Source organism: Spermophilus citellus (genome assembly GCF_964194105.1).
Source record: "Spermophilus citellus genome assembly, chromosome: 5".
Taxonomy (NCBI): domain Eukaryota; kingdom Metazoa; phylum Chordata; class Mammalia; order Rodentia; family Sciuridae; genus Spermophilus; species Spermophilus citellus.
In genome coordinates this window covers 125,780,619-125,797,275 of record NC_138186.1, presented here as the reverse complement: position 1 = coordinate 125,797,275, position 16,657 = coordinate 125,780,619, and the positions used below count along the sequence as shown (strand labels likewise).

General features: G+C 32.7%; 1 protein-coding gene across 1 annotated transcript in view; it reads left to right on the top strand.

Annotated features, from left to right (window-relative positions):
• Window positions 1–16,657, top strand: part of CEP85L (centrosomal protein 85L) — a 173,552-nt gene that overhangs the window by 74,282 nt on the left and 82,613 nt on the right. The gene's annotated exons all lie outside the window — the stretch shown is intronic.

Here is a 16,657-nt window from a genome sequence, read left to right as displayed (position 1 = left end):
GAAACAGCTTTCATTGATTTTTTTTTTTTTTTTGCTGCTGTTTCTTTAATATTGCAGCTTCATAATGGTAGCTTCTAGCAAGACAAAAATGTTTTTACAGAATCGAATTTTATACCTTTTCCTAACTTACTTTGTTATTGTGCCTCATATCTATGTGTATGGGGGAGGGAATGTACATGATAAAACCAGGCTAATAACTGTTTTTGGTTAAAAAACAAAAGCAAAAACACAGCTTTATCTTAAGAACTAGTTAAATTATGTTTTTTTAGTTAGCAGTTTAACAATGTATTTATGAATAATAATTCCCTATTTAAACTGATATGTATCATCCCAAGAAAAATAACAATTTAAAAATTTAAGTATTTAAGATTTTTTAAAAATAACTGCACTAAATTACCACAAAATCCTACTACATTTTTTTAAAGCTGACAAAATAATAAGGGTAACTTAATAGCAAAAAATAATTAAAATAGCTGTAGATTCCTAATCAGTTGCATATAATAAGGCTTATGTTTATGTATGATTTGCTTTCCTATAAACTATTACATATGTGAAATTTTATTAAGTATAATCATATAACTACCTAAGACAGTTAATCAGTGAGAAAAGAATACTTTTGAGGAGGAAGGTATCTTCTATTTTCTTTTTATATAATTTTATTGTTCTATATATTAGATTTACTTAGCATATTTGCAAATTCTAATTTTTAAATTTCCTCTTTAATTTTGGAGAAACTATTTGCATTTAAAAAATTTTTAAATGCTTTATAGCAGAGTGAACTTAGCCTGCATTACTTTCTTGTGGGTAACTAAAACGTGTAGCAGCAGCTGCTTGTGTGTCCTTAAATGGAGATGATCTTGGCTTCTTCCAAAGAAAGATAAAATCCTTCTCTTGAGCAAAACTCTTGTTATTTAAAGAATCAACTAAAGCTAACAGAAAAATAATATTGCAGCAAAGATCCTCTGTAATCATTGCTAGGGAAAATTTGCAACTTAAAAGTAAACCCATTGTACAAATAATGTTTGACACTTTGCTCAGTGATTTTATTACAACCATTTTTTTCCTTTAATTTTTACATAGTAAGGATTTCTTATTACTCTCAGTTGTCAGTAGTGACTGATAGTTTAAAACCTAGAAACCTAAAGTGGCTTATAACAATTTTCATACATGGTAATGGACAGACTGAGAATTCAGATCTAAATATGTTTACTTATAATTCCTGATAGAGTGGCATATTGTAGGAGAGATCATTATTTGGATATAGCTTTTGTGGAATAGCCTGTATCAACTAAGAAATTCTTAAGATAAACTTAGAGGAATTATTGAATACTGTAATTATTTTTCAAAAATCTGCTTTAAGTTTGCCGGCCAATTACAATTGAAGTTGAAAATGAAGTTTAGGAGATTGATCATTGTTGTGAAACAACTTATTCTAAGAAAACAGAATTGGTAATACTGAGTTGGATCAACCAAGAAACTGCTATAGCCTGAATAAAATATGTATTAATTATCTCACCTTGCAAGTATAATTAAAAAGCATATGTGAGGGGCTGGGGATGTGGCTCAAGCGGTAGCGCACTCGCCTGGCATGCGTGCGGCCCGGGTTCGATCCTCAGCACTACATACCAACAAAGATGTTGTGTCCGCCGAGAACTAAAAAATAAATATTTAAAAATTCTCTCTCTCTCTCTCTCACTCTCTCTTTAAAAAAAAAAAAGCATATGTGGGTACATACCTACTCTAGAAAGATAGGAACTGTGCATGTGTTACTTGGAAAATGGAATAAAAAAAATTATTTTTTAGATTTGCACAAGGATGGGGAGCTTCTATGTTTACCCTTTTCTTTGGGTTAGCTGGTGATGATGATAATCCTGGTGGTGATTTCCTGTGGAACTCTAGAAAATGTTATACCTTAGTTTTAACCTGATTGCACAAACAGAACATTATATATATAATTATATATAAATAAATATATATTTATATATAAATTATATATAGATATAAAATACATATATAATAGAACCATTGGTGAGTTGTAGTGTATTCAGTAGGGTGTTCCTCAAAATTAGGATGTTTTTAGATGTGTTTCGTCAGTCTTCATTTGGAATCGTGCTATCATTTGTATCTAGTTTTAGTCACATCTGCCCAATCTGTGGAGTGGTACTGTTGAAGGTTTAATGACACCAAGTATATATAGTGATTATCAGAGATCCTGTAATACAGTGTACATATGGTACTAATACTTATTCTGTCTTTCCCTTTAGAGGATGGATTCTTATGGTGGAGTTCAAGAGTTCTTTGAACTTAGAAAGGAAAATAATTGCATATTTAGTCTTAGTAAGCTTTCAAATGAAATTGTTTCTTCCATTTTGAAATAAACCAGAAACTGCAGAACTGTTAGCAGTACATATGACTCACCATAGAAATTTCAGACTTGGGAGGTTGAGGCAGGAGGATCACAAGTTCAAGGCCAGTCTATTAGCAACTTAGTGAGACCCTGACTCAAAAATAAAATTAAAATGTTGCTGGGGGTATGGTTCAGTGGGTTCAATTCCTAGTACCACATAGACAAAAAAGGCTGAGGATATAGCTAGTGGGAGGATGTTTGCCTAGCATGTACAAGGACCTAGTTTCAATCCTCAGTACTGCACAAACAAACAAATAAATTTCAGTGTAATTTGTTTCCTTTCTAGTCCTGTACATGTTATTTATTTTTAAAGAAGTTTTATCTGAGAACAGTTTTAAACTTACAGAATTATTGCAAAGATAGTATACCCTAGGCATTCTATACCCTGTTTATCCTGTTGCTAGCATCCTACATAAATATGGAACATTTTTCTCAATAATTGTACCAATGTTGCTATGTGTTGTAACTGAAGTCCTTAGTTAATTCAGATTTTCCTAGTTTTCTTTAGTGTCCTTTTTCTGTAATGGGATCCTATCCAGATACCACATTATATTTAATATTTTTGTCTCCTTCAGACCCCTTCCTTGGTTGTGACAATTTCTCAAACCTTCCTATTTTGATGACTAATGGATTTGAAGAATATTAACCACATATTTTTGTAGAATGTCTTCTGGTTGGGATTTATCTGATGATCTTCTCATGGATAGACTGGTTAATATGTTTTTGAGATGAAGGTCAGAGAAATAAAAGTGCCACTTTCATCACATTATTTATCAAGGGTATATTCTACTAAATTAACCTGACTTACTACTATTGATGTTAACCTTATCTGGTGGCTGTGTACAGTGTCTTTCAGGTTTCTCCATTGTAAAGTTGCCTTTAGACCCCGCTTCTTTTCTATATTGTACTCTTTGGAAGTGGAAGAGTATTGCTAGGTTTATGGCTGCTCCCCTGAGATAAAAGACGTATTAACAAAAGAAAAACATACAGATTTAGGTAAGCTTTGCATGACAAAGGAGCCTTCATGAGGAAATGAAGACCCAAAGAAAGGGGTAAACTTGTGTCTTATGTTTAGGTTTGATGACAAGATACTCATGGAGAAGTATGATTGGACAAAGGGAAATCATCTGCTGGTAATAAATTGAGGGAAATTTAGCAAGAACTCTGTTCAGGTTCTTTTCTGTGTCTTCAGAGATGATGATGTTCCTTTTCTTCTAGAATAGGGAGAACATCTATCTATTGAGGATCTTATGATTTGTTTGAGGAAGGGTGGGTGTGAGAAGGTCACGAATGACCTTCACAGGTTACATGATTGGCCTCAGGGGAGATAGATGAGAGGGAGGTGAGAGTGACTCTCTTGCTTCTGCTGTTTACTCAAATGTCAGGACACCATGTTTTAAGGTAGTGTGTCTTAAACACTATGTACATAGATCATACTTATGCTCTACTACCTTAAGGATGGAGTATCTTAAAAAAATATTTGGAATCTCATTTATTTTATATACATATTAACATTCTGAAAACAGACGAGTAGGACTCAGCAGTGTTTCCAAAAGGTCTGTGGCACAAAAAATAAATAAATAAATAAATAAAGAATTCTTGTATTAGAGGATATTTCTGTAGTTTTATGAGACAGCCCTAGATTGAGTTTTCCGAAAGACTGAGATATTTTCATGTTGGTATTTTAGGCCTATCTTTCTTGTTTTGTCTGTTATCACATTCCTTTGTGTCCTTTGATCTGGCTGTGTAGAACTCCCTGTGACCCTCTAAACAGGTTACTGTTCTATTTTAAGCCTTGGTATTTTTTGTAGGAATGTCTTCCTTATCAACCCTATTCCCATTAAAGTTTATCTCTTCTGTGAAGCTTTCCCTGTCTTATGCCATACAGTGTTGGCAAACTATAAATTCTTCAATTCAGTAACTCATTTGTGCTTTAGTGTTTTTTTTTATGGTACCTTGTGTAGATCTGAACCATAGTGATTCTTTAATACTCATTGAATGAAGGATTGAATAAGTTAATAAAGTAGGGATGGAGAAAGATTGCCAGGTGGTTCTGTGTTATCCTACAGAATAATTAGGTACAGTTCAGAAATCCTTCTCAACTTTAAACTCAATATGGTGAGAAGGGGGGGGGGATGAATGATTAGGACACATAAGAGTAGAATAACCAAGAAAATATTTTTTTCTCTCATTGTTTTAAAATATAAACATATTTAAAGATTAAATGTGAAGGGAGGTCATACTGTAAGTTCACGCTTTCCTGAACTGAGCCTTTTTAAAAATTAAGGTAATTTTATTTCATAATTTGATTCATAATAGTCCTTGGTACTTATAAATTGTTAACATTGATCTGTGATAGTCTGCTTTTATTTGTGAATTTAATTTTAATTTTATTTTTGCTAATTTAGTAACAAGCCCCTGTGGAACCATCACCCAAAGCCAGTGTACTGACAATAACTCATATGTAACCATATGATCTTGCCATGTTCTCCCTATTCTCCTCATTCAAGAAAATAGTTATTTTGGTTTCTGGATTAATTTAGTTGTTTTTGTTTTTATATAGTTCTGAGACATTTTTTGTTCCCTATAAGTGTTTATAATCTTTATGTAACAAATATCATGAGTATCTAATGTTTTGCACTGGGTATTTGAACTCTCAATTTGTAGTGGTATGTCAGGTAGTCAAAGAAGCTTTAAGGTAGACCAGTTTTTCTGGGACCTTTGTGACGAGAAGTTGGGTTAAATGGTAACTAAATTAAACCATTATTAATATTTAGACAGATAAATAAGAGTAACATGCAAGCTTTGATTTTTTTTTTTTTTTTTTTGTGTGTGTGATTTAAAGTATTTGAGGGGATGACATATATATACCTGCAAGAAAGATGTTACCTAACTCTTGGGGTACTTTTCTATTAAAAGTTTGAGAATTTCTCCCTTAAATTTTATAGCTGTCTAAGAAAGGATTAATTGAGAAAACTTTCAAGCAAAAATGAGAATGAGAATAGTGGTCTAAGACAGAAAGGATAAGAACTCCCTCCTTAGGGTAAGAGGGAAAAGATAATAGGGTTTTTCTTCAAGTAGAAAAAAAAATAACCTCCAGATTATTAAGATTATTTGGAGGAAGTGAGTTCACTTTTAGAATTGATTTATTAAATATAAATGAAGACCCAAACATTTTTTTTTAACTGTCTGAATTCTAGGCAGAATCTCTTTTCTTATTAAATATTCCAATTAGAAATGGGGAAGATATATCAAGAAAGGCCAGACAGTTTAAAAAGAGAGTTCATGTAGTTTTGGACAATTTTTGTAAAATTTATAAAATATATCCTAAGTAGTAGAAACACTACCACATGCTGATACTTGTTTATCAGTATACAAGTAATACGGAAATAAAACTTTTAACATTTGAAAGTTTCCCATTTGTGCAGTTTAACACCAGAACAAGGAAATTCAGACTTGAGTTAAATGAGCACATATAATAAGAAGCAGTATGACTTATGGCTTCTAAGAGAACAGCATATTTTATACAAAGAAAGCTGACAGAACCAAAGCCAAAATAAGAAATAGAAATGTACATACCTCATACAACAAATTTAACAACAAAAAACCAACTAACCCTCAAGTCTCTAGAATATTTGCTTCAAAATATTCTGTACACCATGATTCTCTTTCATTAAGAATATTCCAACTCAATGGGTGTGATGGTACACACTCGTGATTCCAATGGCTCAGGAAGATATCAAATTTAAAGCTTCAGCGACTTGATGAGGCCCTGAAGCAACCTAGTGAGACCCTGTCTCAAAATAAAATATGAAAAAGGGCTGGGCATACAGCTCAGTGGTTAAGTGCCCCCAGGTTCAATTCCAGATACATACATACATACAAACATTCATACATAAATGTCCTGGTACCTAAATAAATGAATATATAAATAAAAAGAATATTCCAATTCAGTTCAGTGTTTAAATATGTTATCGTTGTATTTGACACCAAAACTTCCTTGAGCCTTTGCATTCGATTGTGGTGGTACTGTAACTTTGGTTTTCTCCCTTTGTCTTTTGCTGGACTCCCCATTCAATAAGAAATCAAGTGCAGATTATGAATATAAATCTTTGTTCCCATAGCCTTATCAGCTGTCCTTTGAACTTTTCTAGAAGTGTATTAACTAGCGGTTGTTTCTCACTTAACTTTCTAGTCATTCTTCACCCTGATATGCAAGTTGTTTTTTTCAAATGCAAATTTGATTGCTGTATTTTCTGAGAACTTTCCATTGTGTTAATTTCTCCTTCAGGACTAAATACCTTAACTTTATATACAAGTCATTTCCTCATGTGGCTATTGTCATTCATTCCTACCATAATGGTTTGATATCTGCAGTTATGTGTTGTTATATCTAGAATCGGTTCCTTTTAAAAATTCTTCTGTAATGCTTTTATTGTTCAGAAATAGTTCTGATTTTTTGTTTTTGGTCTTTAGTTACATAAGTAATAAGTGAACATCTTGTAATTCAGAAAAGTCTTAAGTTGCATGGGGGACTTTCTGCATTTTCTAGTATGTTTTCTTTGTCATGAATGTCAGGAATAGAAACTATTTTTTTTAAAGCTTCCCTACAATACTTATCCCTTACAATTCTATTTTTAGAGTCAGTGGATATTTAAGAGTATTAATTTTCCACTACAAGTGAACTCTTAAAAGGATAAATTGAAAAAATAGAGATGAGAGAATAAAGTCCCTCAGAGATTTTAGATAAAGTGATTCCTTTGCTCTTAACAATTGGTCCTGAAAAACTGAGATTTTACTTGCACCTAGTTTCTTTTAATTTGTCCACACTTTGACATATGATGTTGTTGTTTGTCCCTCATAGCTTTTTTAATCAGGAGCTGAACTTCAATTGTCATTCTTGTCTTTCTCTCACTTGCCTTCCTTGATAATTTTCACAATATTTAAGTGAGCTTTGTTAAAATACTTAAGCATGTGAATTTCCTAGAAGTCAGTTCCTCACTGATTTCTTTAGTCAAATTACCAGTTACTAGTTGCTAGTTAGTGTACTAGAATAAGTGATACATATCCTTGCCTTGTGTATTTAAATTTTTAAAAACTTATTTTAAATCCTCAAAATAGTATTTGCATTGAAGAATGATTTTTCTTATTATGTTTTAATTTTTCATGTGATTATATAATAAACATGTATTACAAATTGTAGTGACTTATTTTTAGTATAAAAATGGTATTTTTGAGTGTAATATGTACTATAATTTGTTGAATTACTCTCACTAGGTATTAGATTATATGTAATTTTTGCCATCATAAACTATAAAAAAAATACTGTGATGAACAAGAGTTCATTTTCTCTGTCTTTGCCTCTGGGGTCTATAAAGTTTTCATTACTAAATGTTAGTTCTTAAATGAGTTTCAATGGGAGATTTGTATTTGGAATCCAAGTGTTAGTTGATTGTATCTTATTTTAGATGGAGTAACTTTTTTGACAGAATGAATTAAGTAGTTTTTTGTTTTGTTTTGCTTTTTTTTTTTTTGTGAGGATAGACTCAGACAATAAACAACCAGAAACAGAACTAGTCCATACCAGCAACCAAAGGAGTCATATTTTTAGTTGAGATCCGTGAGCCTTTTGAAATGTGTGCTTGCACTAAGAATGGAGAAAGTAATAGTACCTTAATTTAGGTATGAGCTTTTATTTGAAGTCTTTGATTATTTCAAGAGAACTTCTAAAGCATAATTGCTTCTCTACTTTAGCTATCTTGTTTGTGAAATAGTAGTACAACTGACCCTTGATTTTTCAGCAGAAAAGGTTATACAGATGGATTTGGGATATGGGGTTCATATTATAAAACAAGAGATAAATCATGTTCCAGTGGGAAAGATTTCTAAACCCACTAGACATTTAACTCTATACCAGCAGTTCAATTAATGTACTGGGAGTTGTACTTGTCTTTGATAGTTTACATAAAGCTGTATTCTTCATTAACCTGCCTACAAATTTAAAAACTTACATGAAACATCATCATCTGTTATTCTCATTTGCTGTTGAGGTGGATATAGATAGAGGGGGGTTCTAGGACCAGCCCTAGCATTAAGATCAAGATAATACCTTTGGCAACCCATTTATTAGGCTGCTCTGTTAAAGTATTTTTTTTTTTTTTACAAGTCTGTTGTTTAATTAGGGCCATGAATATCTAAAGAGTTTATTGTTGACTCTAGGATTAGGACATTGGTTTTTAAAAATCTAACTTGAAAAAAAAAAGTATCAAAAAATATAGTCTTGGATAATTATGAATCTGTGTAGTGCGTGTGAATATTAGAGAATCAAAAAGCATTTTTGAAATGTTATACTTCCAATAGAATACAGTATGGCCACTGAAGACTGTCCTTCAAATTCATCTGCTTTATATCAAACTGAAATTAAATTAGTTATACAGATTAATCTAAGATTCCCTGGGTCTGACAGAAATGAAACTAGACCTCAAGGGCCTGAAAATATATATATTTTTTTCAAATAGAATTCTGTGGACTGCTCTTTGAACTATAATCTTTAAAGGGTAGATTTCATTTCATTGTATATATCACTGCTGTGAAAATGTCAAGAGATATTTTTCACGTAAGTGCATATAATTATTCATAATGATGAGACTTGTTACTTATTTGTGTGTGCACAAATATAACATGACAATAGAAATTTTAAGTACTAATAACTTGGGGGATGCTAACCTTCTACAGAAATCTCCACAAATAAATTGGTATTTAGTAAATATTGTCAGGTATTGTGCTTGAGTATAAGGGGATATAAAAGAGTAAAATCTAATTTATGGTGATACAGATTAAACTGGGAAAGAAACTGCTGTTATAATTATTATTAAGTCACTCTAATTATAATACCTCTCTGTGCTGTTGGAAACAGTTTGGGATTGTCTTAAAGACTGAGAATATACCTGCAGAATTCTAGGTGTACTTGTCCTATTTTTGTTGACTGTAAAGGGCCAGATGTAGACTCTGGGGATTAAAAAAGTGCACATGAAATGTTTTGGCAATTTTTCTAGTTTAAAATAAACTCTTTTGTTTTCAAAGAGTGAAATTAAAAGAAGTAGAAACAAAAATAAACTGGTACCATGCACAAAGTTAAGTATCAACAATCAACTTGTTTCTATTTTATGTCCTAACCACACAGGGAGCTATTTAAATTCTATTCAACAATTCTATCCTGAGAAGAATTCCCATTGTTGACTTAACATTTTTAAAACAGTAAACATATAGAAGAAAATGGTAATGACACATAATTGCAGTGATGAAAAATAACCACCATTAATAATTCATTTTGTATTTCAGAAAAATTATTTGATATGTGTTTAAATAATGTATGGAGTACTTTGGTCCCAGAGCATTTTTATTATTATTTTTTTCTATTATCTCTTAATAGACAAATAAGGCAAAAAATTCATAAATTGATAAAACATTTTTATAAACTGATTTTTAAAAATAAATGTTAGCACTTGTGTTACAGTTCTGATTTCATAGAAGCTAGTTCTACACTCTTATACATTTGTTGTTTATAATATTGGGCAAGATGCAAAACAGACCCACGTTTTATTAAATACTTCAGTGTGATAGATTTCATAGTAATCTATTTCATGAATTATCAATTATATCCTTAATGATTTTTCTTTCTTTTACTCAGTTTCACTGCTAGTTATTGATAGCTGTTCAGTTTTTTCATTACAAGGCATCTATTCATTAAATTCTACTGTTAGTATATTTTATCTTAAGTTTAAAAACTATATTAGATCAATGAAAGTTGTGGAAAAGGCTACATTCTATTTGTTTTATGAGTAAAATTCATGATTAACTTTAATTTGAAGGCTTAAGCTTCATTTGTTTTACTTAATCTCTATGGGTTTGGTTAAGGAAAGTGATTTATTCAACACCCCCCACCCCAGTACTGGGGATCAAACCCAGGGCCTCTCACACAGGCAAGTGCCCTACCACTAAGATAGTTGTTTTAAATTTTTTTCTGAGACAGAGAGAGTCTTACTAAATTGCTGGGATTAGCCTTGAATTTGTGATCCTCCTGCCTCAGCAGGGATTACAGACCTGCACTACTGTATGTGGTTCTCAATCTCGGCTATATCATTTCCCTCCATCAATTTTGCATTCTGACTATAATGAAATCATGTTTCATGGATGGATCTTTTCTTTGTTGACATTTTTAAAAGCATGATAATGCTAGCATGTAGACAAAACTAAATTGATTTTTGAGAGGAAAAATATCCCCAAGAAACAAGAGTTAATAATAATTTAGTTGCTTTGCATGATAGAAATCAGAAATACTTGTAAGGTTCTCTTTATTTTCATATACATATAAAATATACTTTAATATAGGAAAAAATATATTTCTTAATAGTTTCTTTTAATCATTTTTTTCAGGATCTTTTTATCCTTGAAGTCACTCAATATATTTGATTTTTTAAAATTTCAATAAATAATCTGAGGATAGGAGAATATTATGGAGTTAGTTTAAAAAATAAATTTAATGAGGTTATTAAAAACAGATCTTTCTATAATTCAGATTTTTAGGATTCAGATTAAGACTTACATTTATAATGGAGCACTGAGGAAGGGGTTACTGATAGAATTTTTAAGGGTTTTTTGTTGGTTTTTTTTGTTTAGAGAAAATATTTAACAGTGTACTCCACAAATAATAACACAGGCTTCATTAAGATACATATTTTCTGTTAAATGCCTAGTTACTCTATTAATAATATAATTCACATTTTTTGATTAATGAAATTTTAAGTTCTAAATTATTCATACTTTATTTTCATCTGCATTAGTGAGCTTTATGAATTTATTTACTTTTGGGTGAGGTACATAATTCTTTTACCAAAGGTACTTGTAGAATATCTCTTCAGATAGACTGTTCCAGGAAACAGGAAGATTTACTGTGTTGTTTGACATGTTGTGAGTGATGCATGAGCTTGAGGACAAAGGCAAATGAAGGAGAGAGAGATAAAAAACTCAAGGATTGCAGAGGTTGTATTCCAGTTAAGTGTGGTAGCACTGGATCATCTAAATTTAACAGTATTTGTTTGGGCCAAAGAATTTTGAGCTATTTTCAACTGCACTATAGTAAACTTTTGTTAGAAGCATGTTTGGCCATTAAGCGACATATTTTGGCAACTCTTCATAGCATCTGGGTCTCATCTAAGTGTCATGTGTTTGGGATTGTTGTAGATGGCCACTCTCCTTGTTCAATTATGAGAGTGGAATTGTATTTTCCAGTAAGAAGTACCTATATATGTCTTCTGGATCTATAAATTTATATGGTTAGGACCTACATATAAAGAGTTATGATTCTCCTTTGGCAAGTAATTAATGTTTTCTGAAGAACAGTGTGTCTTGTGCATTTTTAGATAAAACATCTAAATGAAGAATTATCTCCTTTCCCTGAGTTTGGCAACTACCAGACAGATCTATCAAATGATTACTTGTGTCTTTGTTTTATCCATATAAATTTTGAAATATTACCTTTATGAAATTCTTTGTTCTTTAATTTACTGACAGTTACAAGCCTTTATAATTACCTTTGTATATTTCATGTTCATGCAGAAAGTTTTATTATTTATAAGTTATAAATGTAAATCTATATTCATAAGTTTAAATTACATTCTCCTTGATTACTTATATTGGCTACTGTCAAGTTAGAAACCTGATTGACTACTTGAAATTCTCAGAAGAACAGCATAACAAGAAGTTTCTATTTCATCAGCATATGAATTTGATATATGTTTTTTTATCAAACAAGCTAGGTTTTCTGGAATTTGTTAAAAATATGCATTTTAGTACCGTATATACCATGCAAAATGATATGTCTCTTGGCCAGGTAAGAGTTTATTGAATAGAAATTCTGTTTTCTTTTTTTTTTTATTTTGGAAATATATTTTCTTTTTTTATTGGTTGTTCAAAACATTACAAAGCTCTTGATATATCATATTTCATACATTTGATTCAAGTGGGTTATGAACTCCCATTTTTACCCCGTATACAGATTGCAGAATCACATCGGTTACACATCCACGTTTTTACATATTGCCATACTGGTGTCTGTTGTATTCTGCTGCCTTTCCTATCCTCTACTATCCCCGCTCCCCTCCCCTCCCATCTTCTCTCTCTATCCCATCTACTGTAATTCATTTCTCTCCCTTGATTTTTTCCCCTTTCCCCTCACATCCTCTTATATGTAATTTTGTATAACAATGAGGGTCTCCTTCCATTTCCATGCAATTTCCCTTCTCTCTCCCTTTCCCTCCCACCTCTCGTCCCTGTTTAATGTTAATCTTTTTCTCATGCTCTTCCTCCCTGTTCTGTTTTTAGTTGCTCTCCTTATATCAAAGGAGACATTTGGCATTTGTTTTTTAGGAATTGGCTAGCTTCACTTAGCATAATCTGCTCTAATGCCATCCATTTCCCTGCAAATTCCATGATTTTGTCATTTTTTAGTGCTGAGTAATACTCCATTGTGTATAAATGCCATATTTTTTTAATCCATTCATCTATTGAAGGGCATCTAGGTTGGTTCCACAGTCTAGCTATTGTGAATTGTGCTGCTATGAACATCGATGTAGCAGTATCCCTATAGTACGCTCTTTTAAGGTATTCAGGGAATAGTCCAAGAAGGGCAATAGCTGGGTCAAATGGTGGTTCCATTACCAGCTTTCTCAGGAATCTCCATACTGCTTTCCAAATTGGCCGCACCAATTTGTAGTCCCACCAGCAATGTACAAGTGTACCCTTTTCCCCACATCCTCACTAGCGCTTGTTGTTTGGTGTCACTTGTTTCATAGTGGCTGCCAATCTTACTGGAGTGAGATGGTATCTTAGGGTGGTTTTGATTTGCATTTCTCTGACTGCTAGAGATGGTGAGCATTTTTTCATGTACTTGTTGATTGATTGTATATCCTCCTCTGAGAAGTGTCTGTTCAGGTCCTTGGCCCATTTGTTGATTGGGTTATTTGTTATCTTATTGTCTAATTTTTTGAATTCTTTGTATACTCTGGATAATAGGGCTCTATCTGAAGTGTGAGGAGTAAAGATTTGTTCCCAGGATGTAGGCTCCCTATTTACCTCTCTTATTGTTTCTCTTGCTGAGAAAAAACTTTTTAGTTTGAGTAAGTCCCATTTGTTGATTCTTGTTTTTAACTCTTGTGCTATGGGTGTCCTATTAAGGAATTTGGAGCCCGACCCCACAATATGTAGATCGGAGCCAAGTTTTTCTTCTATCAGACGCAGAGTCTCTGATTTGATATCAAGCTCCTTGATCCATTTTGAGTTAACTTTTGTGCATGGTGAGAGAAAGGGATTCAGCTTCATTTTGTTGCATATGGATTTCCAGTTTTCCCAGCTCCATTTGTTGAAGATGCTGTCCTTCCTCCATTGCATGCTTTTAGCCCCTTTATCGAATATAAGATAGTTGTAATTTTGTGGATTGGTTTCTGTGTCCTTTATTCTGTACCATTGGTCCACCTGCCTGTTTTGGTACCAGTACCATGCTGTTTTTGTTACTATTGCTCTGTAGTACAGTTTGAAATCTGGTATCGCTATACCGCCTGATTCACACTTCCTGCTTAGAATTGCTTTAGCTATTCTGGGTCTTTTATTTTTCCATATGAATTTCATGATTGCTTTCTCTATTTCTACAAGAAATGCTGTTGGGATTTTGATTGGCATTGCATTAAACCTATAGAGAATTTTTGGTAATATCGCCATTTTGATGATGTTAGTTCTGCCTATCCATGAACAGGATATATTTTTCCATCTTCTAAGATTTTTTTCTATTTCTCTCTTTAGGGTTCTGTAGTTTTCATTGTATAAATCTTTCACCTCTTTTGTTAGGTTGATTCCCAAGTATTTTATTTTTTTTGAGGATATTGTGAATGGGGTGGTTTTCCTCATTTCCAGTTCATAAGATTTGTCGCTGATATACAGACATGCCTTTGATTTATGCGTGTTGATTTTATATCCTGCTACTTTGCTGAATTCATTTATTAGCTCTAGTAGTTTCTTTGTAGACCCTTTTTTGTCTTCTAGGTATAGGATCATATCATCCGCAAATAGTGATAATTTAAGTTCTTCTTTTCCTATCTTTTTTTTTTTAGAGAGAGTGAGAGAGGAGAGAGAGAGAGAGAGAGAGAGAGAGAGAATTTTTAATATTTATTTTTTAGTTCTCGGCGGACACAACATCTTTGTTGGTATGTGGTGCTGAGGATCGAACCCGGGCCGCATGCATGCCAGGCGAGCACGCTACCGCTTGAGCCACATCCCCAGCCCCTTCTTTTCCTATCTTAATGCCTTTAATTTCTTTTGTCTAATTGCTCTGGCCAGTAAGAAATTCTGTTTCTTAACTACCTGAGAAAATAGTGTATTACTAATGGGTTATAGGGGAGAGGTTATTTGAATATAAAATACTTTCTTCATTTCCATTTTAGGGAGCAAATTATCCACTGCCTTAATAGAAATCCTCTTTGTTCTCCTAAGGTATTGACAGCTCTTAAGAGCCAACTTTTGTAGGTTGTTATCAATTTTATTCTTGTGTTCTTGGTGTACATTACTTTATCTTTCCTTTTATCTCATGACTCTTTGCAGTTGTAAGATAGCACTAAAGTGATGAAGAGATAGAAAATTATATCTGTACAGTTCATTCTGTCATCTACAGTGTACCTTGGAGACCTGAGTGTTTTCCTTTAGGAAATACGAGTAAAATAAAGTGCAGATTTCCTGTGGTTATTATATGCTTTGTTTTTGTTGAGGCCTGACGTACAATCAATGGCATAGTTTTATTAATCTTAAATGTAATTTTAATGTCATTTTTATTTCATACACACATGCTTACCTGATAACCACTGTTCACGAAACAAAGTTTCCAGTGCCCATTAAGCTTAATTTGGGTGTCTTAGTCCATACAGCAACACCCTATATCTCATCTGTTTCCACTGTTCTCACTTTTATTATCAAGTAAACATGATTTTGTCAGGATTCTTTTGCTTAGTACAGTGTCTCTAAATTTGATCCATGCCATGTAGTATAATAGGTCTGTTTTATTGCTGTGTAGTATTCTATTTTACACATTTACCACAATTACTTATTCATTGCTTTGATTGTTTTAAAGTTACTATGATAAGTTCTTTCTGCTTCCAGTATTGTCAAATGGAATGCATATAAATATTTACCTAGAATTACTTGTGGGAGAATAAATTTTATTGAGTTATTAACAAAAATATGCATTTTTACAAAGTATGCATTTTATAGGACTAAATGATACATGCATGGAATTTGATTACATCTCTTTTTTCCAAAAGGTTTCCTATAATTTTTTAATGATGTTTTATCAGTATATAAATCTTACACCCAATTTCTTAACTTTTTATTCCTGAGCATTTAATATTTTTAATTCATAATGATCAAAATTTTACATTACCAATTTTTATTGTAAGCATATAACAATATGATTGATTTTAAAGTATTTATCTTGAATTGTACAGTCTTGCTAAAAGTTGTTTACTAGTCCAGTAATATTTTTAAAAATAGTCTATTAATGTGGTGAGCGTGCATTCATATGTATGTATGTGTGTGTGTATATATATATATATATATATATTAGTTATAGTTGGACACAATACCTTTATTTTGTTTTATTTATTTTTATGAGGTGCTAAGGATTGAACACAGGGCCTCGCACATGTGAGGCGAGTGCTATACTGCTTAAGCCACAACCCCAGCCCCCCTGCATTTATTTTTACATACTAAACTGAACTTGAATTTCTGGGATATACCTCTCATGCCATAATATCTGTATGTCTAAATCTAGATTTGTTTTCATGATTTTTGTTCAGTTTTTTTTTATATCTATGTTCATGAGGAATATTGACCTATGTTGGAACCGCCCTTCCAACAGAGGTTGAGGAGAATCACTAGACCAGCTAGTGAGTGTCTCCAGGCTGAGCTAGAGGGTGAGTGTTACGACCTGCCCGCCACCCTGCCTGGGAGTTGAGTCAGCCAAGATGGTGCAGCAACTCAGTTTATTGTGGAGGGAGAGGACTTTATATATAGAGAGGAGAAGGAGCGGGGGACAAAGGCAGGGGCCAATCAGAGATCGGAGAGTCCCCCAGGTTGGGGTAGCCGAGGCACCCCATTACAGAAACAGAGCCCCGTTACCCCAGTTACAGAAACAATACCCCATTAGGT